This window comes from Ixodes scapularis, unplaced genomic scaffold (assembly GCF_016920785.2).
Source record: "Ixodes scapularis isolate PalLabHiFi unplaced genomic scaffold, ASM1692078v2 PGA_scaffold6__148_contigs__length_123643588, whole genome shotgun sequence".
Classification (NCBI taxonomy): domain Eukaryota; kingdom Metazoa; phylum Arthropoda; class Arachnida; order Ixodida; family Ixodidae; genus Ixodes; species Ixodes scapularis.
This window is the reverse complement of record NW_024609881.1, coordinates 103349914-103374432: the sequence shown is the minus strand read 5'-3', so window position 1 is coordinate 103374432 and position 24519 is coordinate 103349914. Positions and strand designations below refer to the sequence as shown.

At 44.9% G+C, this 24519-nt stretch overlaps 1 protein-coding gene across 1 annotated transcript in view; it reads right to left on the bottom strand.

Moving 5' to 3' along the window:
• The window catches only part of LOC115309345 (globin), an 83497-nt gene that overhangs the window by 8036 nt on the left and 50942 nt on the right, over positions 1–24519 (bottom strand). The window lies entirely within an intron of this gene.

Sequence of the window (24519 nt, the reverse complement as noted above, 5' to 3'; positions counted from 1 at the left end):
TGTCGCTGAAGCCTCGTTTGTAAATGCCCGGTCTAGGGAAACCTTGAGAGGTAGTGACGATAACTCTCGCCAAGAAAACTATAGGCTCCCTTGCACAGGACGTCATTTCCGTTGCCCTCCAAAGAAGAGGGGAAGAAGGAGCTCCCGTCTTATCAGGACCCTCCTTTGTACCTCCCGGATTTGTACAGGCCGTCGCTATTTCTCCCCCCAGAAGATTATAGAAGATTAACCTGTCACTCAAAATTCTTACAAAAGCAGCTTCCCTCTCCTCCTCTTACTTGGTGTTCAAAAAGTGTGCGATGTGACGTCAGTGCAAGGAGGCCTATACATGCTTTGAACCTGACGTCATCCCGACAGCTCTACGGCCAGCACAAGAGAAAAGGGGAGGGAGGGAAACTCCCCACTCGAAGGGGACTCTATTTTGTGTGTCCCGGACACACAAAATAGAGTCCCCTTCTCCCTCTACAAGATTATAGAAGATTAACCCCGTCACTCAAAATTGACAACAAAAGCAGCTTTGCAGTTAGTTGCGGTGGCCCGATCGCTAGCGTGCTTCGACCGCTTCGGTGACTGGAACGGCTAGGGCATCCTGACGGACGTCCAACCTCGCCGCAGCTTTGCTCATTCCGAGAGAAAACTACGTCACGATTGCGCCGGATGTGACGCGCCCCTCCACTGGCTGCTCTCCGAGCACTTGCTAGAATGGGCCGTTTATAACGAAAAAATACAGCCGTCAGGCTCAAAAATACAAACGTGCGATTGCCATTTACGGATGCTGTGGCTCATATTCAGGCCTATTTCTGAACACGACGGGTATATTTTCAAATTTCGTTGAAGTATCCCAACACTCGCCAGATTCAGCCGCCATTGCCGACCTTCTCTTGTCTTACAGAGATGCCGAGCCACTGAAGCGGGCTTTTGACGAGCCCTTTACAAAGGGCCTATGCTGGGGAGGAAGGGACACAGTAGCACCTAAAGTGGCCATAACCCTGCTCTGCTGTGGCAATGATGAAGTGAAGCGAAACGGAATAAGAGGAAACAAAAAACTGAGGTCGGTTTATGGCGGCGCCCATGCACAACAGCTGCCTGAAAGTGTTTTATAAACTACGCCAGTGAACATAAATAGATTTCTCGGCGCTTTACCATCCGCGCACGTCCACGGGCTTCGAGACATGACCAATTAAAAATAGAAAATGCACCTCCGTTAAAGAAGACGATAACGAAAAACACTGCTCCTCTGGCATCGCCATGCACAGTCACACACCCCTGAAGAAGAGCTCAGTAGGCATCGAAAACGTAGGGGTCCCAAGGGTTCCATTTAGGGCTTGGTTAGGACGTCCCCCCTTTTTTTCAATTAGGAGTAAAGTGGGTCGCTGGCATTGCGCTATGTTTGATCACGTGATGTGACCCGCGGGGACGAACTCGGGACGGCAAGACGTTAGGCTGGCACTCCCTGTCCCCGTCAGGGACGCAGACGAGCGCAGTGGGTTTCGGCTGCCAGTTAGGTTTGTTTTCTTCCGTTTCAGGAGTGCGAAACCGAAAAACGATAATATATATATTATATATAATATATATATATTATATATATATATATATATATATATATATATTATATATATATATATATATATATATTAATGTTTTTAAACGAGTTGGCTACCGAGACGCTGAGGTATTATCGAAGGTATGCGAAGCGCAAGTTCGTCTGCTTCTTTTGCAGGGGTTGTGGTGGACGTCCAGCACGCCGAGCTCCGATTGGCTCTGATGGAAGGGATAGCGGGTAGATAGCGGATAGCCAATCGGAGCTGGTCGTTCTGACGACGTCACCACAACCCCTGCAAAAGAAAGCAGACGAATACGAATACTTGCGCCTTTGCTACGAGAGCTCGCGCTGTAGAGCTTTCCCCGTATTTTTTAACCAGCGATAATAGATTCCGAGGGTGTGTCTTCAGTCCGACTGTAAGCATGCGTTTCTTTTTTTTTTTTTTTTTTTTTGAGATATGTCGGAGGAAGGGGAAATCCGACCTTATAGGTCATGATGATCTTTCGGGCGGTGAATGCGCGCACACGCTTGTGAATAGCCGCTCCCGCTACGGATCGGTACTTCCAGAAATTAAAATATTAAAAGGCTTATCTTGATGTTTGTTTTTATATCAGTATTTTGTTCGACTCCTTTCAAACAAAACAGGCAAAACGGCTAGATTCCCTCTAGTCCTCTTTTCATGGCGAGCGTGCAGGACGGGCCGTCCGCCGTTCAGTTCATGGAACACACACACCGCGCACGCGCACACACACACACAAACACACGCGTACACACACACACATTCGACAAAGAGAATGGAGTCGGGCATACGTGTAGTAGACCAACTGGAGATTCATTATTGACAATTGTAGGCTGCGAACTCAGTGTCACCATTAATGGCACAATCAACGGAGTTTTTGCCAAAATGTATTCGTGTGCACCCTTTTTGCTTGATTTTGACGTTTAAAGTCATATTTGGAGAGCGATAACTTAAATACCAGGCCGCTTTGAAAGCACTCAGGCATACGCACCGCGGTTCATTGAGTTAATGACGCCGGCGCTACGGTGGCCGAAAGATGGCGCAAGTAGTCGCGGCGCGCGCGTGTCCCGGAATTTTTGGGCTGCCCCAAGGATAAACGTTAGGAAACAGGCAGCGTATTTTGAGCTGCGCCGAGTTAGACGAACACGGATACGGTGTCACGTGACGCGGTCTCACATGACACCACATTCAGACCATGCCACGTGACATGACGCCAAGCTGACAGGGAACACGGGGGCAAGGGGGGCTTGAGCACCCGCTGACATTTTCCAGGGGGTGCTGGACAATATGCTGAGCCCCCGTGCATTTGGCTCAAGGACTGCTCAACAGCGGCTGTTCAAATTCGTTTACTTGCTGACGATTGTATTATTTATAAAGAAGTGAAATGTTCTAACGATCAAAATATTCTAAACAAGAGTCTCGAGATGGTTTCTACATGGTGAGACACCTGGCAAATGTCCCTTAATTGTAAGAAATGTGCTCATATGACAATAACCAGGAAAAAAAATCCACTCCCCTCCAGCTACTGCCTCCAGGGGACCACGCTCAACACAGTACCCCAATACAAATACCTGGACAAATACCTGGGACTATATAGTAATAACGTCTGATCTGCGTTGGAATTCACATATTGACTTCATTACTCACAAGGCAATGGGCACATTATGGACTTTAAAACGGCGACTAAAAGACTGTTCCAAGAATACAAAACTAATCGCGTATAAGACATTCGTCAGGTCTTTGATGGAATACGCTGATGTGGTATGGGATCCACACACAAAGTCAAATATTAATAAGTTGGAAAGAATTCAGAAAAAAGAGCTGCGATTTATTTTTAACACATACGGTAGAAACACATCAATCTCAGAACTTTATGTCCAGAGCGGTGTCCCTTCTTTACAAAAACGTAGAAAAATTAGCCGACTGAAGTTCATTTTCAACCTATTAAATAACAATTTCAACTTGGACTACAGCAATTACCTTCATTTCAATACTAGTAGGCCAACAAGGAACAAGCACTGCAAATCTTTCACTGAAATAAGGTGTAGAACTGACTGCTTCAAATATTCCTGTTTTCCACGTACGATTCATGAATGGAACTTGCTCCCACAAGAAATCGCCTCCACAGATTGCGTATTGTCGTTCACAGCCAAGTTAAAGGAATCGGATGTTGTTTGATATTACATGAGTATGATTTGGTTTGATTGTCTGTGATTGTGCTTTTCTACTAGTCATGCTTTAGATATTTCTTTTTTTTTTATAGGTTTGTACTGTGTTTTTATGTTTACGTGTGTTTTTGTGACGTGTAGTTGTAAAAGATCCTTTTGTGTAGTCATTCTTTGCATGGGAAGAATCCTATCAAGGGCATCTGTTGGCCCTTTATTCCTCTACGAGTTGTAACGCCACCACACCTATGTATTTTATTTTCAAGTGCATTTTATTGTGTATATCTCCTGCCTTTTGGCTGCGTATTAGCGGCCGGCAGTATCAATGTTCCCGTTATTGCTCAGCTCCGCGAAGTCGCGTACTTGACTAAAGGCAAGCACGTGGCTCTGTTTTTGTTACGGCTGGTTACCCGCCAAATCACAACACAACCTTCGCCCACGAAATGAACAAGCAAAAAATTACACAGTGTCAGTAAACCGCGGACGACGCGGCAGCTCCAAAGACATGAAAAAAAAAAAAAACAAAAAAAAAACGGCGTTTGCGGTTTGCATAGCACAGTCAGGGAGATCTCCTCTCCTCACCTGCTTAGTCGTTTTTTTTCCTGGGGCCCTCCCATACTGCACTCGCGAGTTGGCCATGCGGGGGAACGCGCAGCGCATTGTTTTTGTCCACCCAGCCAGCCGTCCTCTTCGTTTTGCTTCTGTTTTGATCAGTAACGTTTCCCAAAAGACACAACTATTTCTTCTAGCAGCTGCGTTTCTTTGTTGCTGTTGTTGTTTTGGCGGTCTCAGCAACCACGAGGGTCGGGTAATTGCTTCCGTGGGGAGAGTCGAAGCGCGAGACGGGGAGATAGTCTGCGCGAGAAAAAAGAAGCAATTCTTGAATGAGGGAATGCCTACAAATGTAGCAAGTTGAGGGAATAAAGTATCCCAACTCCCAAGGCAAGAGGAGGCCCTAGCAGGCGACACAGGTTGTCAAGGGAGAGATCGCACTGCAGTCTGTGTGGAAGCACCGCTAACACAGTGGTCGTCGGAGACATCAAAGAATCGCGGCATTCTCGCCTGCATTCCTGTGTCTGGTTTTCGTAACACCATTTGGTGTTTCGAAAAGACTTTGAGACTTCGTCCGTGTCGTTCTGTGTTTTGTCCCTTGTCCGTATTCCCAGTCTCGGGTTTACAACTATGCTCCACCATTTGGTTCTTGGCGAGTTAGCCCGCTATGTTCAGGCGGGCACCCTATTATACACCCAGACTGTTTTACCCTCTTTTCAAGGGCGGCCATAAAAACAGGAAACATGCTGAAATAAAAAAGGGCATCGCCAGTGAAGGTTTACCCCCGAAGGACGACCGCGTCCACCGGTGGTAAACTTTTTTGAAATTTTCAAGAATGCATTGTTATAACTTTTCACAGGAACGGAGCTGCGCCGAGAAATCTCACAGAATGCGTCCAAGGTGGAAACACACAATCGTTGAAAATGTGAGCTTTCTACGTGCAGGTGCCCGATTTTCCAGTGCATTTTACATTGACAGCGTGGATCGATGCCACCGTATAGCCTACTACTATTGGATACGATTGTGTCAACATCTTATTGCTTCGTGACAAATTTTTTAATGAATGTACGGACACGGGGTATAGGTAGCCATAATAGGGAGTTTTCGTAGACCGCGTTTTCCCCTCCGCTAAGCCCTCCGCAACGAAGAACTTACTACTGCGCCTGCGCGCCGATGGCCTTGGCTGTAGAGTTGCGGGTATCATAGCATATTGCGGGACGACGAAAACGATCTACGAGAACTCCCTAATAAAACTTTTAAAAACAGTGAAATCTCGGTAATGGTTGTTTTTTTCTATTTTAACTTTTTCACTCCCCCCCCCCTCCCCCCCCCCCCCCTCCCCGTAAAATACACTTCCGGGGTCACTGCACGCCGACGTCGTCACGTGAACACCGTCTGCTAAATTAAGTGGCCTATCCGTTCGGCCAAATTTAGCGCAATGTAAGTCCGCTGAGATCTGCGGGCGTACGTGAGGCGGTCTTTCGTGACGTTACGTCACCATTTCCTCGGGAAAACTTTCAGCCTTTCCACTCAGGTGAAGAAGGAAGACCAGCGCTGTACAATGGAAAGCAATGGCCGGCTGCAAGTCGGCAAGCCAGAGTGGAAAGGCTCGAAAAGTTGACGCCGTCGCTCATAGATGGCGGCAGCTGTCCGGAGTGTTGTGTCGACATTTATTTGCTGGCGGACACGATCCTGGGGAAACTATAGCCCTTAGCAGCTCCGATGCAAAAAGGATGTTGAACAGTGAGGACAGTGCGTGTGAGTTAAACAGGCAGGGCAGTGCATATGGAGAAGATGCCGGCACAAAAATCCAGTGGCGTAGCCAAAAAGGAGGGGGAGGGGGGGGAACCCCCCCCCCTTCCTCCCTGGAGGTCCACAACTAATATCATGCATAATATAACATATTTATTTACGATGTACAAGCATGGTGGGGTGCCAGGGGAAAAAGCTGTCCAAGCAGTTTGATTGCCCTCTCCCCCCTCCGTCACAGGTATACAGAAGTCAAATCAATAAAAATATGTCACACGAGCACAATTCTTCCTCCTTTAAAAGGAAAAAAAAATCCATCAACAACACTGACAATCGTTTACATTAAGCATAAATGACTGAGTAATTATTTAGAGACTGAACCCAAGAAATAGAATAATACGACACATTCCCTCAAAAAGATTAAATGAAAAGAAACATTATTGAAGGAATAAGCGACAACAGCAGCTGTTTACACCGAAAGCAAATAATCGCGAAGCTTCTGTATGTTTCAAGATTCTATATCAATATGAAATATGAGAACTGAGGTGATTTAATAACTGCATTGATCTAATAACTGCGTTCATCTAATAACCTTGGGAGTAGTACAGAGCGTCCCAAATTCTGGAGCACTTGTGAATAAAGTATGTTTATGCGAGGGACGTACCATGTTGATTTAGCGATTAATTGGTTTACTACAAATACCGGTCACTTGGAGGCCTGCACGTATAACGTCCACTTTCTGGACAAACTCCCCCGGAGCCGAAATGCCCTTGCACCACCCGTGCCTTTCCGTGTCCTGCTGGAACCACGCGTACACATCCAGCGTCGGCCTAACACTACAACTAATGAACTGTACCACAGCGCGTCATCGTGGGTGATTAAGCTTAATTCCGTTCCGTTATCCCGCACAATCGCGGCCAATTATAACGCTCCCTCCTACAGAGGATGCGCTCGGCACGGCGCTCTTGACAGACTGGGGTTGCGTCACAGCTAGGCGCCTCTCGAGGGAGGACTCCTTCAAGCCCGTCAGCTGCTGATGTCGTGCCAAGAGGAAAGAGCCTGCAGCTGTCATCGGTTAGTGTCTCACGTCTCCGATTAAAGTCACGCTCCTTATTGTCACAACGAGCACGCTTTTTTCTTTCCCAGGACGTATAGAGCGCGTTACTTGCCAACACTATATACTATTGCAAAATTCGCTGCGAACATGTATACGAACAATATTTGTTAGAGCATGACATGCTCTTTAACGAGCCCCCCCCCCCCCCCCCCCCCCAACACACACACACACAATCCCAAAACGTTATCCGTCCGTTTATGCATTTGCCGCCAAATTTAGCAGGGAAATGGACACCACGAGACCTGTGCATCAATGGAGTTGCCCCGCTAAATTTAGCGGTAAAAATTGATGTCACGTGAGCTACACCACAATTCAGTTTAGCCATCTAAATTGATAAAATATGGGTTCTTCTCTACTATTCGAAACAGCAGTTTAATGTGTTCTAAGCGTATTTAAAACGATCGGTTCTTAAAAACTTAATTTTATACGTTATGGGACTTCAAAAATACAAATCGCTGCCAAGCTTTTTTTTTTTTTTTGCATTTATTACACAAGATATCCAATCTCGATTCCATTTCATTTAATGGATATATATATATATATATATATATCTTACGTCGATCTACCGTAAAATGCCGGGCAAGCGCCCACTCAAACTTTGGAGATAATCGCGAAAAAATGGGGAACGGACGCTTGTCGGGTCATCAATTTTACATATAAATGTACTGTGCGTATTTTCTCATACCTTACAAGTTTGGTAATGGGCGCTTAATGTGGAAAAGGCGGATGCGCGGTATTCTACGATATGTAAATTTGTGTTTAAGTTTACGGGTCAGTATTATTTATATTATTATTTAAGCAGGAACCATTTTACACTCAAAGAAATGCCCTGCGCGTCTAGTTACCCGAAAAACACTCCAAAAGCCAACCTCTAAGGTCTATGAAATCAGCTCAGCGAATGGTGAGGCGGAGCATCTGTTTAGACCTCAAAATTAACTCTGCGCTGTGACCTTACGCAATGCAAGCATGACGTTTCGCATTGCGTAATGCCACAGCGGCACACTTCCGATTCTACTAATTTTTTTCTCGTCATTATTTTATCACAAGAGTAAATTAAGTCTGACAGTGCTATAATAAGTGGCCCTTTCCAGATGATAGCTTGCATATTTGATTTCGCAAATACTGCGAAAGCCGCCATCTAATTTAAACCCGGAATTAAGTGGCTCCGCCACGTTTGAGCTCACGCGAGAAAGAGGGAATATACTTGCATCGCTTCAGGATTAAAAGCGCTAAAAAACGAGGACCAGTAAAAGAAGACAAGCACACAGTAGAGCGTTCTACTGTGTGCTTGTCTTCTTTTACTGGTCCTCGTTTTTTAGAGCCTTTAATCCTGAAATGTACCACCAACTAGCCCAAGTGAATACCCTTTTACTTGCATCGCTTGTCACGGTGTGTGCGGCAAACAGTTTTCCCTCTGACTATAAATGATTCTTGGGTCGCTAAACTCGTCAAACGCAAAGTTGGGGCCGAAGTTCGCGAAGCGTGTTGATTGGACTCTCGCGACGATCGCGTCACGCGGGACGAGATCTGTCAATCATCCAAACTCGGTGCTCAAATTCCAGCGAGATTGTGAAACAAAACGTCGTAGCGAACTTCGTAGGAGCGCGCGTGAGCGCCTGCACCGATGATGTCGCGCCCGCGAGTCCCTATACATCCCTACGCCTGTTCTTAACTTTCTCGTCGCAAGATTGTCGTTTGGGGAAGTTATTGGTGACGACAAAGTGACGTTTGACAGCTTTGGGAAGGAGTTATTTGAGGCCAAAATCTACGCTTCGGAATCGAGGTGATATTGCGGAGTCGTGAGCGGTGTACGCGGCTTTCGAGCTCATCTTCCGCCACTGTTAACAACGCTACACTCTAAAACCGGTCCCTCATAAAAAACGCTGTCCCTCTGATTTTAGAGGGGACAACAATGCTTTCAGGGGGACAGCCCTTTTTAAGAGGGAAATTAAAAAATAAAATAGCAACATCTAGAGGGACACCAACATATTAAGAGAGACCAAGGAAACCGTTTCGTTAGTCCCTCTGAACAGGAAAGACAGACAAAAAGATTCACGCGTGTCCCTTCATATTAAGAGGGGACCGGTCCCTCTTAACTGGACCAATGTAGTTCGGTCAGGAGGAGGGGGGCAGGCGCACCAATCCACGGCAAAGAGTTCAGACGGTGCTAAGGTTTCGCGCCAATTCACGGAGAGCTGGAAACGGTCGTTGCCGGAGAGTCGCAAGCGTCATGCTGCTCGTTTGACTTCCTTCGGGTGAGTAATCCTGTCATATTGGCGCTTTTGTTTTGGGTGCATTGCGGGTGGGAATAACGAGCCATCAATATTTTCACGCTGGCTGTGAGATGCACGAGCTTTGCATGTAGAGTGAGAGTGTTCAGCTGTAGTCCGCGGACGCGGTCGCTTCCTGGATCTGCTCGTTCAGCTAGCACAAAGCGTCGCTAATCGTTTGCCCTGCCGTGAGCCGCAGGGCTGTCTTTCGCACAAAACACTTTTAGCGGGTTAGGGTGTCCCAATGTGTACGCGTCTGTCTTTAGCTGGTGATATCAGACCATTTTCTGTCCGACGCTTGTCTACTTTTCAATTTCGAACGCGCGATCGTTCTTTTCCCAGCTCGAGCTGCTAACTTTGGCAGTGCTACGCCGGCATTTTATTATCGGCAATTTCCTGGTATTTTATCCATGAGCGTACACTGTCGGCATCGAGTACTACAAAGGATGGCATCACCCTCCCTAAGGCAAAGCCAACATAAAGGCACCCTAGCTGGGGCAGTCAGTGTTTGTAAGCTTGGCTCGCCGATTTCTTTCTCGGTGTGCACTCTAAATGCTTGAGGTTGACCGCCCGAGAGCGTTGATTGACAGAAACAATGTTGGCGATTTTGCGTTTGTTTGCCTTCACAATTCATTACAGCAATTTACACTGCAACGTTATGTTGTAGACATCGTTAGCGTTGCAGTGATTATGAAAATTTTTTTCTCAAGTGGGCGGCGAGTAAAAACCCATAATGTGTGTGTATGTTTGTGAAAAGGGCAGGGGGATTGGACGAGCACAAACAAAAAGAAGAAATAAAGGTTTTTTTTTCTTCGCGTGTTCGCGTTGCGTCGGCGTCGCGGCGTCTGGGGGAAGGGTGTAGCGGCGGCCAGGGAGTACATTTTTTTTTTGTATTTCTTTGGCGTATTGTTTTGTTCGTTATATTTTGACGGTCGTGCCGGCACAGCTACCGGCTTTTTTTTTTTTTTTTTTTTTTGTGGCGTCGACTATGTTTTTGTTTTTGGAGATTTTATTTATGATGTTTATTATGCGCTTTGTTTTCTGTAGCTGGCTGAATATTTTTTTTTTCTGTGTCGTGCATCCGCGAAAAATATATAAACAGAAGTTTGCTTTTTCTTTTCTTTCTTATGCGCTTTAGGGCTAGTGCGTTGACTGTGGGCGTTAAATGACTGACCGTTATTAACAATCTTGTTTTCAGAGTGAGGCAATGGCAACGAACGTTGACATGAAGGAAATCAGGCGGGGGTTCCGCTCGGATTGCTCGTGTAAAGAGCTCTACCGGGACCCTCTGCACGGTGGAACGCACCACCCTGAGTGGTGAGCCTACTGCGGCCACCCGCACACGGTTCACAACGAACTCGGTAATTATTAACTTTTTGTATTCCGGTATGTAGGTAGGCTCTATTTACGTTCTGTTGGCATATGCACTGCTTCTGAAAAAAAAAAATGAATAGCTTGCGGCGAAATATTTACAGAAATGTAATTCTTTATTTTATTATATTGCTTTCTAAAACATGCGCTAGATCACTTCTGCAGCTTCGAGCCGCAAATGCAATCCATGCTTTCCAAAGCACATGGGGCTTCTAAAGCTCATCTACTACTAAATGCGTTTTCGTTTTGTCTTGGTAATACAGAAACAATTGATTCTCGTAAATTAATTAAAACTGCAGTCTATTCTCGTACCAAAAATTAATAGTAGCAGAAGTTGCGTCATAAGCTAATGTCACTCGCTATTTCATCGCATACAGATTGGGTTCCGAATCTTTGAACTGTTTGCACTTTATTTTCGCATTTGTTTCCTATCGCCTGCTTGATAACAGGTGAAAGCGCTTCATTACCTTTATTCTAATTCCCACCCTCTGTATCTAAAGGAAAACAATATGGTCTTTCATTCAGCTAAAGGTGGATGCACAACTTCGGTTCCATAACACGATCGTCACCATGCTGGGAAACCTGGAGGAGGTAAAAGGGGCCTTCTGCGGAGACAACCCAACAACATTCTTGAACATTAAGACCATCCTCCGGTCTCGATTGGCCAGAAGTTCTTTCATCACCTATGGTATGTGAAAAAGCGAATGCAAAAATAGAAATCTAAGTTTGACGCTGACGCAATTTTTTTTTTTTAGGAATTGCTGCTTGCAGGGCGATTTTACCCCTGACGAAAAAGTTCCAAGACCCAAGACTTTCTACGTTTCGGAGAAAGGGATCGTTTCTGGGAACTGGTCAGTGAAACTCACCGCTAGCACGACTATGGAGGGGGCACTAGTCATGTGCTTATGGGTGTATTACATAACGGGACTTTCCTACCCCGTGGCGTGTGGACAAACTTTTGGACTCCTCTAGGGTCTGCTCGTTGAAAATAAAGTGTTTCGATTCAGTTTATGCTCATAAATCATAGCTCATAAATCATAGCTCATAAAATCGCTTATGGCCGTTCAAAAACAACAGAAATTCTGAGCTTCTGCTGATGGCAAGAGACGCCGAATAATTAGTTTTTAATGCTATGAAGTAGGTAACTACGCTCTAAAAAAAAGCACAGGAATCTACTTTCCCGAGCCAGCACTTGGAAAGTCAATCACCGTAACTCACGGAAGCAGCTCAGCGAATCACGATGCCGAAACATAAGATTAGACCAAAAAAGCCAGTCCGAGTTGTGACATTAACCAATGCAAAACATCACGCTTGTTGTGCTTAATGTCGCAACTCATTTTTTTGGTATAATCATATGTTTCGGCATCTACATTCGCTGAGCTGCCTCCGAGAGTTATGGTGATTGTCTTTCCAAGTGTTGTGCGGGAAAGTAGACGCACGGGCTTTTTTTTCGAATGTACTTTTCTTTTTGTGTTATCCGCTAAAAAAAGTTTTTTTTTTTTTTTTTTTTCCAGCACGATTGTATTGTTGTTGTTTATGATAGGCAAAATGAGTCACTCCGCAGCACGAAATGTGTGATAGCTTCCAAGAAACGCCGATTTCTGGCGTCGTTCTAAGTCTTTTTTTATTCGTAAAAGCTACCAGAACATCGTTATAGAATTATTATTTTGATGAAGACATATCAAAATATTTTCTTGTGTCATGGCAAATAAAACAGTGTTTACTCTTAAAGATTGTTACTGTTTTCTTTAACACATACTTTGGTTAAACCATATCAGCAAAAGTGCGAGAAGTGCAGTGCAGCATGTCAGCTTACACTCAAAACACGAAGGAGCAGAAATTGTACGATACAATAACAGAGGTAACTTAAAGCCGGGGTCACGCTGCTTATACATCATACAAAATACATTCTGCAGACATGTTCCAATACGAGTCACCGCGACATCCGTGCTTTGTATGCCACGTGACAAAGTAACCTCTTGATTGGTTACCTCGTGGCGTACGAAGCGCGGATGTCGAGGCGACTCGTTTGGGAACATGTCTGCAGAATGTATTTTGTATGAAGTATAAGCAGCGTGACCCCGACTTGAGGGGGACTACGCCCCTGCATTTTAAGCGGGCCACCGTCCCTCCGAATTTAAGGAAGAAAATATCTAAAAACTGTCCCTCTTAATTCAGGGACTCTGACCTCAAATTTAAGGGAGACGCCGCCTCGCTTACTTTAAGAGGGGTGGTGTCTCACTTAATTAAGAGGGAGCATCTCCATGTAATATTAAGAGGTCTGTCGCCCCCCTTAAAGTTAAGTGGGAAAAAATCGAAGAAATGTCCCTCTTACTAAGTGGGACCGGGCTTAGAGTGTACCGGGGACACTCAGGGACGGTGTGTCTAGGGACTTCGGTATAGTGTTTGAGACATGAAGGGACGATGGCGAGAAAACTCCGGGAGAGGGGAATTAAAAAGGGGTACGACCAACACACACGCACACAAAATAGGGGTCAGGAAGTGCCGTAGAAAATATTTGGGAGAGGGGGGACGGGGGCGATGGTAGTGAAGTAGGGGGATATCCCTTCCCCCGAATATTTTTACTATACCTTACTGAAATGTGGTCTGGGGCTGGGGTGATCGCCTGGTTGGATGGATGTTAATGGCCATACCCTTTGTAACGGGCGGTAGCTTGCGCCACCCTAGCCTAAGTATAAAAATACAAACATATGATTCCTGCCGCCCTTCTGAGCCAATTTTCTCCCTCTAACCAGTATCACCAGGCAGTGTGGGATATCACCAGGGTAACCTTCAAAAAATCGGGCAAAAAAAAAAAAAAAAAAACAGCTAAAAACATCACCCTTTTGCCTCTTCCCCCCGGCGAGGGAGTCGCCAATTTTCCTCTGGTCAAGCCTTGTCGACGTTACCCCAGCACCGGAGCCACTGGAAGACAGGGTTGAGAGTCTTGAGACTTTGGGCCGAAGCCACGCGGGAGGGATCGAGTCCCAATTTTCCTCTGTCCCGCCTGTCCCCAGCTGTGCTTGTTAGTAGTCCGTTATTCGATTTTCCCTAGATAATTTCCTCCAATCTTCTAATTGCCTCTTTGTTACTGTAATCCTTTTCTCTTTCGTCGTTCCATCGTCGCCAGCGAAACCCAGGGCCCCGGCCAAATCTGTTGCCCCTTCACGGGGGGCAGGACGAAGTTCCGCGTGCACTTCAAAACCAGCGATGGTGCGCGTGTCCGAATCGACGGTGACGAGTTTGATTAGGCACGATGGAAGCTCGGAGTCATCGCGTTCTTAAAACATCACCGTCAATAGAGCGCTTTAGTAGATCGTTTTCAAAGGCCCGCTACCGCTACAGGCGCGCGCTTCGGAGCATGCATCGAACGGGTAGCGCGAGCTCCCGCTACAAATAGCGTGGCCCGAAAACACGATCTACTAAAACTCTCTAATATCGACAACCTGACATTACTCTTATTTCCGTCGACGAAAGCAGAATTAATCCCAGCTTGGCTCAACTTGTCAAGCCGAACACACCGGCGCTTTTAATAGCCTACGTAACAAACAACTGCTTAAAACAAAAAACAAAAAAAAAACAGTTAAATTATTTTATTTCGCCGATGGGGGGACAACTGCCCGGAGGCGGAATCCGCCCGAAAGCGGACAACGCTACTCGGCTGGTTCTGACCTAGCCACGTCGGGCTACACTTTATCCGTGCAGTGAAAGGAACACCAGGGACGTTGTTCAGTAAAGTCTGCTTTATCGGCGGAAATAAGAACGATATCATACTGTTAACTTCGACGGTGTTGATCTTAGAATGCGATGACCCCGAGCCTAGCTGTGGTGCTTTTCACAGACCATTGAACCTGTCGGTCGCAGCTGATAATATTTATCGTGATCTCACACGTATTAACCACGGTCGTCTCAGCGCGATCTCTGGTGCTCATCTTGTTCGGCGCATAAGGAGTGGTTGGGATTTTTCGCCTCCTTCAATGAAAAATGTCACGAAGATAAACGAACCTGCGGGTTTGTGATAAAAGGAATTCCGCGGCAATCTTTCGGGTCCTCTCCGCATTACGTCATAACACGAAGAATCTTTGTGTTGGACCAGTTTAGCGACCATGGTGTCGTTTTGGTCACGCTGAACGGAACCAACGCAACTTTCTGAACCAGGCTTGCCAATATAATTAATTCCGAAGTATACCTCTGCACCAGGTCCCAGAAGAACAACATCGCAGAAGAACTATAGCGCAGAGAACGCTATGCAGTCAGAGTGGGGACGTTGGAGAAGCCTCAGAGACGGCGCGGAGGTTCGATAGTCCGCGCTAAGGCGCTAAGAATTAATTCCTTTTCGAAATGCAATGCCATCTGGTGAAAACCTTCTTGCTCACGCTGCTCTCATAGATAGTGTATTACCCATGCTTGGATCAGCTAAATCTGCCTTCGGACCTTCATTAAAAAAAAAAAAAAAGAAGAAAACTTTGCAGTTTTTTTTTGTGTGTTGTATGTAAGTAGCAACGTGAACCAGCAGTTTTTTTTTTTCCTTTTTGTGCATAGGAAGAAGCTGTTTTTTACGCTTTATCATTTTCTTTTCTTTTCTGAACTAATTAACATGCATAAAATTTGTGTGCGAAAAATGTATAAATAGCACCTTTGAGAAAAGTTTCAATGCCCTGTGTCTGTTAGTTAATTTAAACGAATATATATATATATATATATATACCCGTACCCAAATGTGCACAAACTGTTGCTATAAATGTGTTTGTTTTGAGTAGTTCTCTCGACTAGGTATATACAATTACAATTACATCACGGCGTAATAATAATTTTAAAAAATGCGAAGTTGGGGGTATGTCGTTTGTATTTGCAACGTTGTGTTAAAGTTTTCTCGTCACTGCACAGCTGAAGAAGCGCGAGGGCGTGGCTTGTGTTCACGCTTCTCGATTTGTGATTGGTTCGTTCTTATCAGCTGATGCCGCAACCTCATATTGAGGTGCTAATAAGATGTTAATAAGATGCTGCGTTTCTTTGAGTAACTGTAGATATTAAACTAAAGTAGAAAATTAACAACTCTTTTTTGCCCGCTATTCGTTGCATCAAGGCCAAGGCGGCTACCGCGCTACACCGACTTACTCCATTTTGAAAAAGCGAACAAAGAAATACAAATTACGTCATAACTTACAAGTGGTCACAAGGCGCGTATGCACACGTCAAAGTAACAAGTAGTCATCAGTCATTAACGCTCGTAGACACCTGCGTCAAAGTAACCATGTCATTTTTTTAGATAAAAAACAGAAAAAAGAAAAAAAAAAACATTACGCGTCAACCTTGTGCCGTCCTTTTCGGGTAAGTGACATTACAAAGACTTCGTTTTGTGTGCACATTATGTTCCCCTAACCGGAGCTGTTCCATTAAACAAAGTCCACAAGTGCCGACCGCACAAGAGGCTGACAGAAAGCTTACGACACGTCTTTTGGGATGTTGAGACTTTTTTTCTTAGTTTTTCGTTGCTTTACGTTTTCGTTTTCTTTGTTACTGTTTCCCCGTTTGGATCGACCGTATGTCGTACGTGCGTTCGTTCCACTTTACTGGGTGGATACTTCGAGACCAGGCCCGGCCTCGCTCATTCACGGGCAATTTAGAGCGCCCAAGTTTGTGATCGAGTCACGGGAAGGGAGCTACAAGTGCCGTCCTCGTCCTCGCGTTTCCATTTCTCTTTTTTTTTTTTTTTTTTTTTTTTCTTTATTTACTCCTTTCTTAAGTTACATAGTACAAAGATAATGTAAAGATAAAATGAGAGGTTAAAAAAAAAGTGAAGCGGGGGAACTCGTAAATGTAGATAATTCTTTTTCGCGCGATAATTTTCCCACGTTAATCCAGTGTTTCGCGTTTCTTCTTCTTGTTTTTATTACGCGTTTGTGTATGTGTTTTAGTTGTTAGCATGCTTATACGTTTCTTTACGCCCTATTTTGTAACTTTATCGTTCAACAGACCATTTTATCCGTCTTCATTACCTCACACTTTAGCCCTCCCCCGGCAACAGAATTACTCTCTCTCTCTCTCTCGCTTCCCCCCTCCCTCTCTCTCTCTCTCTAACTCTCTCTTTGTGTGCCTGTCTGTCTGTATATATATATATACATATATATACTTTTTTTTTTAATACAAGTGGAAAGACATTTTGCGAATGAACACCGCAAGTGCGTTGACTGCAAAACTTTCGAGCAACAGTTCGAACGTCAAACCCACTCCGTTAGGGTTATCGTTCTAGGAAGCTAGCGATTCCCAGTTGGCTGAGAATAACGTTTAGCTAAAAATGCGCACAAGGTTGGTATGTAGTTTTATATCCAACGTTTCGTCAAGTTTTCTATATAGTCACTGCATGGCAGAAACGCACTTTCCGCGTTTGTGTCGTCCAAATTTAAAACTGGACACAGATGCCACTGACACACATATAGTCGACTTCATGGAGGTACAAACTCCACGTACATGCGAAGTAAGAGGGGGGGGGGCTAAAATATCTGTACCCTCCCCTGAATCCTTTAGTAGAAATGTCTGAAATGTTGGAAGGGGGGGGGGGGGGGGGTGAATCACTTTTTAATTAATAGTTTTATAGGTTATGGTTCTGCAATCGCACTTTTAAAGGCAGTAATAATAAGAGTCTAAACTAACTAAAACAACAGATCCTTTTCGAAATTCAGTCTAGCAACTTTGATCGCTATCATCATCTCCGTGTATGGCAAGATAGACAGAAACAAAAATTAGTCGTTAGTTCTTTAGACAGCAGGAGCTTAGTCTGCTGCTGTCTAAAGGCGACGTTGTTTCCGACGGTAGATAAGAAATTTAGCCAGGTAGTACGACTGTTTGCCTGGGGGTCTTCAACGGGCATCACGCGGTGATATGCACGACCGCACGCCAAAACGACATGATGCCCATCCAGATCGAAATGGGGAGGGGTGGGGGCTTGACTCAGGATCCCCTACTGGATTCTGCAGCGCGGGTTCAATGTACGGCCTGTGTGCAAGACGAATAGCGTACTTTTTTGATGCCAATGAGGGAAGCCCTTGAAGATACTACCAAGAGTAGATTGCGCGTGCTTTCGACACGCCAGCACACCACGGCGCACAAATGAGGTAAAAACGGCTGCGTAAGTGTTTATTTCGGAGTGTGGCTTAACCAATCGCTCGGTAAAAGTTGGCTTTATAAATCCTTTTGACGGCGGAAATTGAATCGAGGGGCTTAGGGTCGTCGCTTTGTGTATTGGTCAGTTTTAATGATCACACCGTCGAACGGAAACGAAGCAAGAAAGAATTGCGACGTGATTGAAGAACCCACTCTTACCTGCCATTGTCTTGCCCGATGAAATACTGTTTCATGACCACCATTATTCAAATGTGAAACTGCTTTTTGAGCCACCAGGTGGCACTATACATTTGAAAATGGGTATTCATCGCTTGGATTTCGCGTTTATGTCGTCCAATTTTTAAAACTGGACGCAGAAAGAGAGCCGGTCGGAAGTCCTACCCAGAATGGCGCTTAGATCGAGTGACGCAATCGTTGTAGTAAAGCTTTAGTAGATTGTTCCGATGACTCCGATAACGATACCCGATATTCCGCTGCCGCTTTTGCGCATGCGTCGTATCGTTATCGGGTATTAGCGAGTTTTAGGGAACCGTTTTTGCACATCCGGTGCGGTGCGATTTGCCCTCCGGTACGAACTGTGCCTCGCACATGCGCAGTGCGTACCGTAGGGCCCGTCGTATACCGTATCAAAAAACGGTTCCTTAAAACTCTCTATTGGTATCGGATGCTTCGGAACAATCTACTCAAACTCTCTTTTACAGAGTTTTAATACATCGTTCGGATACCTCCGACGACGCTATTCGAGAACGAAACGATGCATGGACCAGGGTGTCGGCAAAGTATGGGCTATTGTTATCGGAGTCATCGGAACGAGAGTTTTAGTAGATCGTACGTTCCGATGACTCTGATAACGATACCCGATATTGCCGCGACGCCTTTGTGCATGCATGGTATCGTTATCGGGTATCGTTATTGGAAGTATCTACTAAAACACAATATCGCCCGCCAAGAAGCCCAATATGCATATGCAGTGAAGGAAGAATCGGTGCACCGGTCACCCACCATTATTTCAATTAATTATTTTAAATTGATAGTCATACACCTCGTATATAAAAGGTACGAAGCAGACTTCGCTATGCAGGCTCCGAAATAGGTCTTTCGCTAACAATGTTTACTAAAAATATAATAACCGTTACAAAACAGGTTTTCTTATAAAAATGCACGGCGAATTGCTAGGCAATTGTGTGGTATACGTGAAACGATCTCGCATCGCAAACGTTTAGCGATACTCTGAGTTGCCAGACGCCTACGTTCAGGGCGCTCTTCATAAGATAGTTTAACGCGTGCCTTGTGTACACTCGATAGTTGCTTCTAAAATGAAGCGACGCTACCGCTAATCGGGCTGATGAACCTGGCGATGTTCCAGAGCCTTTCCGTACTCGCATGGCTCCTCGTCCTGAGTGCGCACAGGTGGTGGAGCTCCTCCTCGCCTACCACTCTGGTCACACGACCTCCCCGTTAACCAACCAGCGTCGAGCACCTCACTCCTCCTTTCCCACCCGTCAACCAATCAGTGTCGATCCTCGCGGCCACGCTTTTATCCAGGTTTCACAAAATACCGAACGCCTAACTAAAGAACGTTTGACGTTAAAAAAAAAACAAAAAAAAACTAAAAAATATATATATACTGGACGTACAAGGGGACTTACAGTCGCTAAACTAATTTAATTATAGCTTGTGCGTAGTCAGCGTAGCCGTTGTGGACCGTAATAAAGTAGGGCATAGCGCTTAATCGTTCATGACAAGCGTGATGATTCGAGTCTTTAGGTATTATTTTAGAGAAGCGACTACTACATGCGGCTGCATCGTGCATTGTACCAATAGATTCTAGGCAGTTTCTTTTAAATAAGAAAGAAGGACCCATTAGACTTTTCTACGGTCACACATAAGGAAAAATGCACAACCCACGGAACCTGAATAATTCAACGCCAGCCTCGTTTTCGGTATCGAGAAGGCATCCAAAGTTTTGTGTAAACAAATCGTTTTCTTAAACAATTACAAAAAAAAAAAAAAAAAAAAGCTTTTTTTTTTATTTTTAGATTAAAGATAACAAAGACAAGCCAGATAACCAACACCCAGCGAACTGATCTGCGCATACAAAAACGAGAGTTAAAAAATATTTCGTTGTGCGTAGAAATAACGTGGGAAAAAAAAGAAACGCGGCTGATGTTATATAGCAACTATAAAGGCAGAAGAAAACGAACTGACAAACAAAAATGGGGGAGGGGTCTTATGCATTATTTATTCACGCCGATTCGAGAAATTTCGGTTCTCGTCCGCCATGTGCACCTTAGCTATGCGCATAATTATAGAAGAGAAGAAGGAGAAAATATGCATTCGAAAGCGAAAGTGCCATTTATAATTCACAAGGAACCATATATAGTATAGCGCGCGCTCTATAACGAGCGCGGCGAACCACGAAGTCGTATATACAGAGAACGCGATTGCTTGCATCCATTTGGTGACACGCGCTGGAAAGCGCCATCGGGGGTGCTTTTGTTCCAAATAATGCGCCCGCCCCCGGAAAGAGGGGCAATCTATCTATAACCGATATCTCGTAGTGGACGCGTCCTGAACCGATTCCGAGTCAAGAGGTCCAACGAGTCAAGAGATCCAATATTGGACCTTTTGACTCGTTGGATCTCTTGACTTGTTGGACCTCTTGACTCGCCATGAATCTCTTGACGCGTTGAACCTCTTGACCCATATTGGATCTCTTGACTCGTGTCTGCCGAGTCAAGAGATCCAACGCGTCCAGAGATCAAATATTGGATATCTTGACGCGTTGGACCTCTTGACTCGCCATGCGATCGGTCATTCGAAGGAGGGAAGAGGGCTGCCTATACAAAAGAAAATTACGGGACAAAAAAGAAAGGGGAGGAAAAAGGAAAAACCCATGGGGCTAAGTGTCTTCATGTCCACTTTGCGTCGGCCTCCCCGACGTTGACCTATGCGATGTTTTAACTCGCAATGCAGGTCTGCCGCGCGTGTTACGTTTGGTCTCGGAAGATGCAAAAAATGGTGAAAAAAAAAACATTTTTTTTTATAGAATGTTTACTGGGCTTTAAGGGCATTATCATAGGGGGGACAACGAATATCAGCGCCGTCCTTCTCATTTCACGTGTCTCTTTTCTCTTCGTGTATCCGTTTCCTTTTATGTGCTGTAGGTTTTATGAGAAAAAAATAGTAATTTGAGACGGTGCAAGCTACCGATTTAAGGGAATTCCAATAATCCTTTTACAAAAAAAAAAAAAAAATGGAAGCGGACGAAGCGCTTTCTGAAACTGAACTACCCTTTATATTATGCCCCGTAACCACTACGAACACAAAATCCGGTGAGACAATCACCTCCTTTCCTGAGCGCGAACTGATGTTGTGTTCTTTTCCTGCCCCAGTCTCAGGTTTACAATCATGTTCAACTTACACCAGCTCGCCTGCACTCTGACTATTTTTTATACACTTTTTTTGTTGTTTCTGAATGTCGCGTTCTGGTAAATTCGAGAACCCTGTTGCTTATTGGAGGTTAGAACGTTCAAGGCGCCCACCTTTCTATACCGATTGTTCCAGAAGCCCACGCGTTTCCATGAGGGGCTCCGCGTGGCGAGCCGGAGGCAGTCTCGCCCCAGCGTTCGACCCTGCAGCTGTTTCGCCGCCATGGACGCCTCCGACACAAGCCTTTTTCTGCTTCCTTTTGGACACAGGTTCGCCCCCACTGAACGTTTAGTTTCTCCAGTTAAGTCATTTGTCATTCGTGACAATATCGCTGGGGCGTGTTATGCATCTGGGCAAAGCCTTGATTATCGAAAAATTTAAGAGATAATCCTGAAAAAATTAAAAAAATAAAAGGCCAATTGTATCCAAGAATGCAGACACATTCTCTTTCCAGATTTGTTTGTGGTTCACACGTATATTTATTAATGCAGCGTAATGTAGACAGTGACCTAATACAAGCTCGGAATATGTTGCCAAACACTACCCCCCAAAAAACTGAAAATTCTGACTAATAGTATCTATCCAGTTGTCTCCAACAGCGATGTGCAACCCGTGTTTTCCAAAAGTTCCCAAATAACTGAAGCAGCCAGTGATAGTCACTAGCTGCCGTTGATAGCCATCGGAGCCCGTATGATCGACAAAAAGGACTGAAAGACTATTTTGATAGGTTCCAGTAACTCATCAAAGCAAGCTGGAGAGGTTCTTAAGAAGGAGTTTGAGGTCAACTTTCCATAGCCACTTACCGATAAAATATTGTCACGAATGGCGGGAAAAGAGGCGGAAAATAACTGAAGAAATAGACAGAAGGTGTCGCGAGCGTCGATGTCGGCGTGACAGCACAATCAAAAACGGCCGAAAGCTATACTCCATCTCACAAAATGCGTGCAGCGGAAGCAAAGGCACGGCCTCTAACCCGTGACTTTTAAAAGTGATATTCAGCGGGAGCACTTGTGCCAGACACATGAAATATAAAAAAAAAATAAAATCCCGTTTCCTCGTTTGTTTGTGTTTTTGATTCAGACTACCAGTAGGGAGTTTTAGTAGACCGTCCCGATTAGACCCGATACTCCTCCGGCGTCTTTTCGCGTGCATCGTTTGGTTACGGGCAGGGTTCCGTGTTTTCGGAGTTTATTTCTCGTCAAGTTCGGAGGGTGCTTTCCGGAGTTTATTTTTTTGCCGAAAATTCCGAGTTTATCGGAGTTTATTTTTGTTTCATTCCCAATTCTCCAAAATTCGGAGTTTAATTGTGTGGTGTTTCTTTTTTAAAAATAAATAAAATATTTCCGCGTGTAAACGTATGCTAAAAAAAAAAAAAAAAAAAACGCGATTGTATGAATTGATATTTTCTTCAGTCGTATTTGGCGTTGGTGACATTACTACTGGAAATAGTAATTTGTCCTAAGACAAAAGTTGGACACAAGTGTTTCTTCAATAATTGTCGATGCCTTAAAATCAGTAAGCTCCTGGAGGTAGTCGCTGGGATGCTTGTATTATTTCTATACTATCTCATCAACCTAAAGCGCGGCCGCGGAGGTAGAGTAGTAAAGGATGTAAAAGATAAGTTTCAACTGTCTCTCTTCCCCACTTTATGCAATCTCTATGGTCCTTAGCTTTCACTGTTACAAAAACACAACCTCTCCTTCCTCTAAGCGCCGTTGACACACTTGCAACCGAGTATACGGAGAGAGTCAGGACCTGTTTTTAAGCCTCTTGCGACGCCTTAGGACCGGGTGCGCAGCTGTGGAGCATGGTCATACGCCGTCGTAAGAGGCATAAAAACTGGCCCTGCCTCTCTTGGTCCTGCTCGGTTGCAAGTGTGTGAACGGCGCTTAAAGCACAAATAGTATGACCAAAGGTGGAAACATAAACAGTGACTTTTGTCGTGACCCTAAAGAACAATGACCTGTTGTCCTGACCGAAATTTGAAACAGAAGTGTGGTGGCATTTTCCCAGGACCATTGACTCTCCGCGTTTATCAAACCATTAATTGTAAAATATGTTTTTGTGTGTGCGTGGGGGGGGGGGGGGGGGGGGGAGGAATGGGAAGGGGAGGGAAAGGGAAAAAGAGGGGTGCGGAGGGGAGGATCGGCACATCGAAATTTGGAGTTTACCGGATGAATCCGAATTGACCAAAATTTTACCGGTGGGTGTTTTTCAGAGTTCTTCGGATTCATCCGAAAACACGGAACCCTAGTTATCGGGCACCGTTACGGGGGCTATCGGACGGTCTACTAAAACTCCCCAATATTGCGCGACTGGTAGCGGTTTGCTTTCATTTTATTTTATCGCCCTCATCATCCCCCCCCCCCCCCCCCCTTATGGCGGTCACGTGACTGACCGCCATAGTTGGTGGAGATACATCAGGTGGTCGCGCGACAAATGGAGTTCCTATATGTTCCCTAGGTAACACCAGGGGGGATCGGTGGCCGAGTGAGCCAGCGCATACCAGCTCGGAGCAGAACCCAGGTAACCTGGGTTCAATCCCTATCCCTGCCCGTTTCGATCTGGATGAGCATCGTACCGGCGAGAGGTCGTGTATCACTACTGCGTACTGCACGTTAAAGACCCCAGGCTAGCAGTCGTACTGCACTTGCTAAATTTCTCATCTACAGCTGGGAGACTCGTCGCCCGTTGAGGCAGACCAAGTTCTAGGCTGTATAAATATTATGCACTCAACACAATTAGTAGATAATACCAGCCGAATCGTTTCTCGCCGTGTTTATTCTCTCTTGCGCAGTTGCATTTTCTTTATAGCGTTCTTCCTCGAATAAAGGTTAACTAAAAAGACATATTAATATCTTTAAAAAAAAACAGCAAAAGAAAAAAAATTGTGCATTTAAGGGTTGATGAAAAACATATGATCGATATGTCCTAGTCTTTTTTTTTTTAAAAAAATAAGATAATAATAATAATAATAATAATAATAATAATAATAATAATTGCCGTCATCTCGCATTCCCGTACATACAGCTCGTGGCCTTCTGCGTGGTACAAAACAAAAATAACACAACTCTAAAAAATAAAATAAAACTATTTAACTACGCAAGTAATATAGCACCGAGATTACGGCAAGAAGCATTGTTGCATCGCAAAAGATTTAAAGGTGGCGACAATCA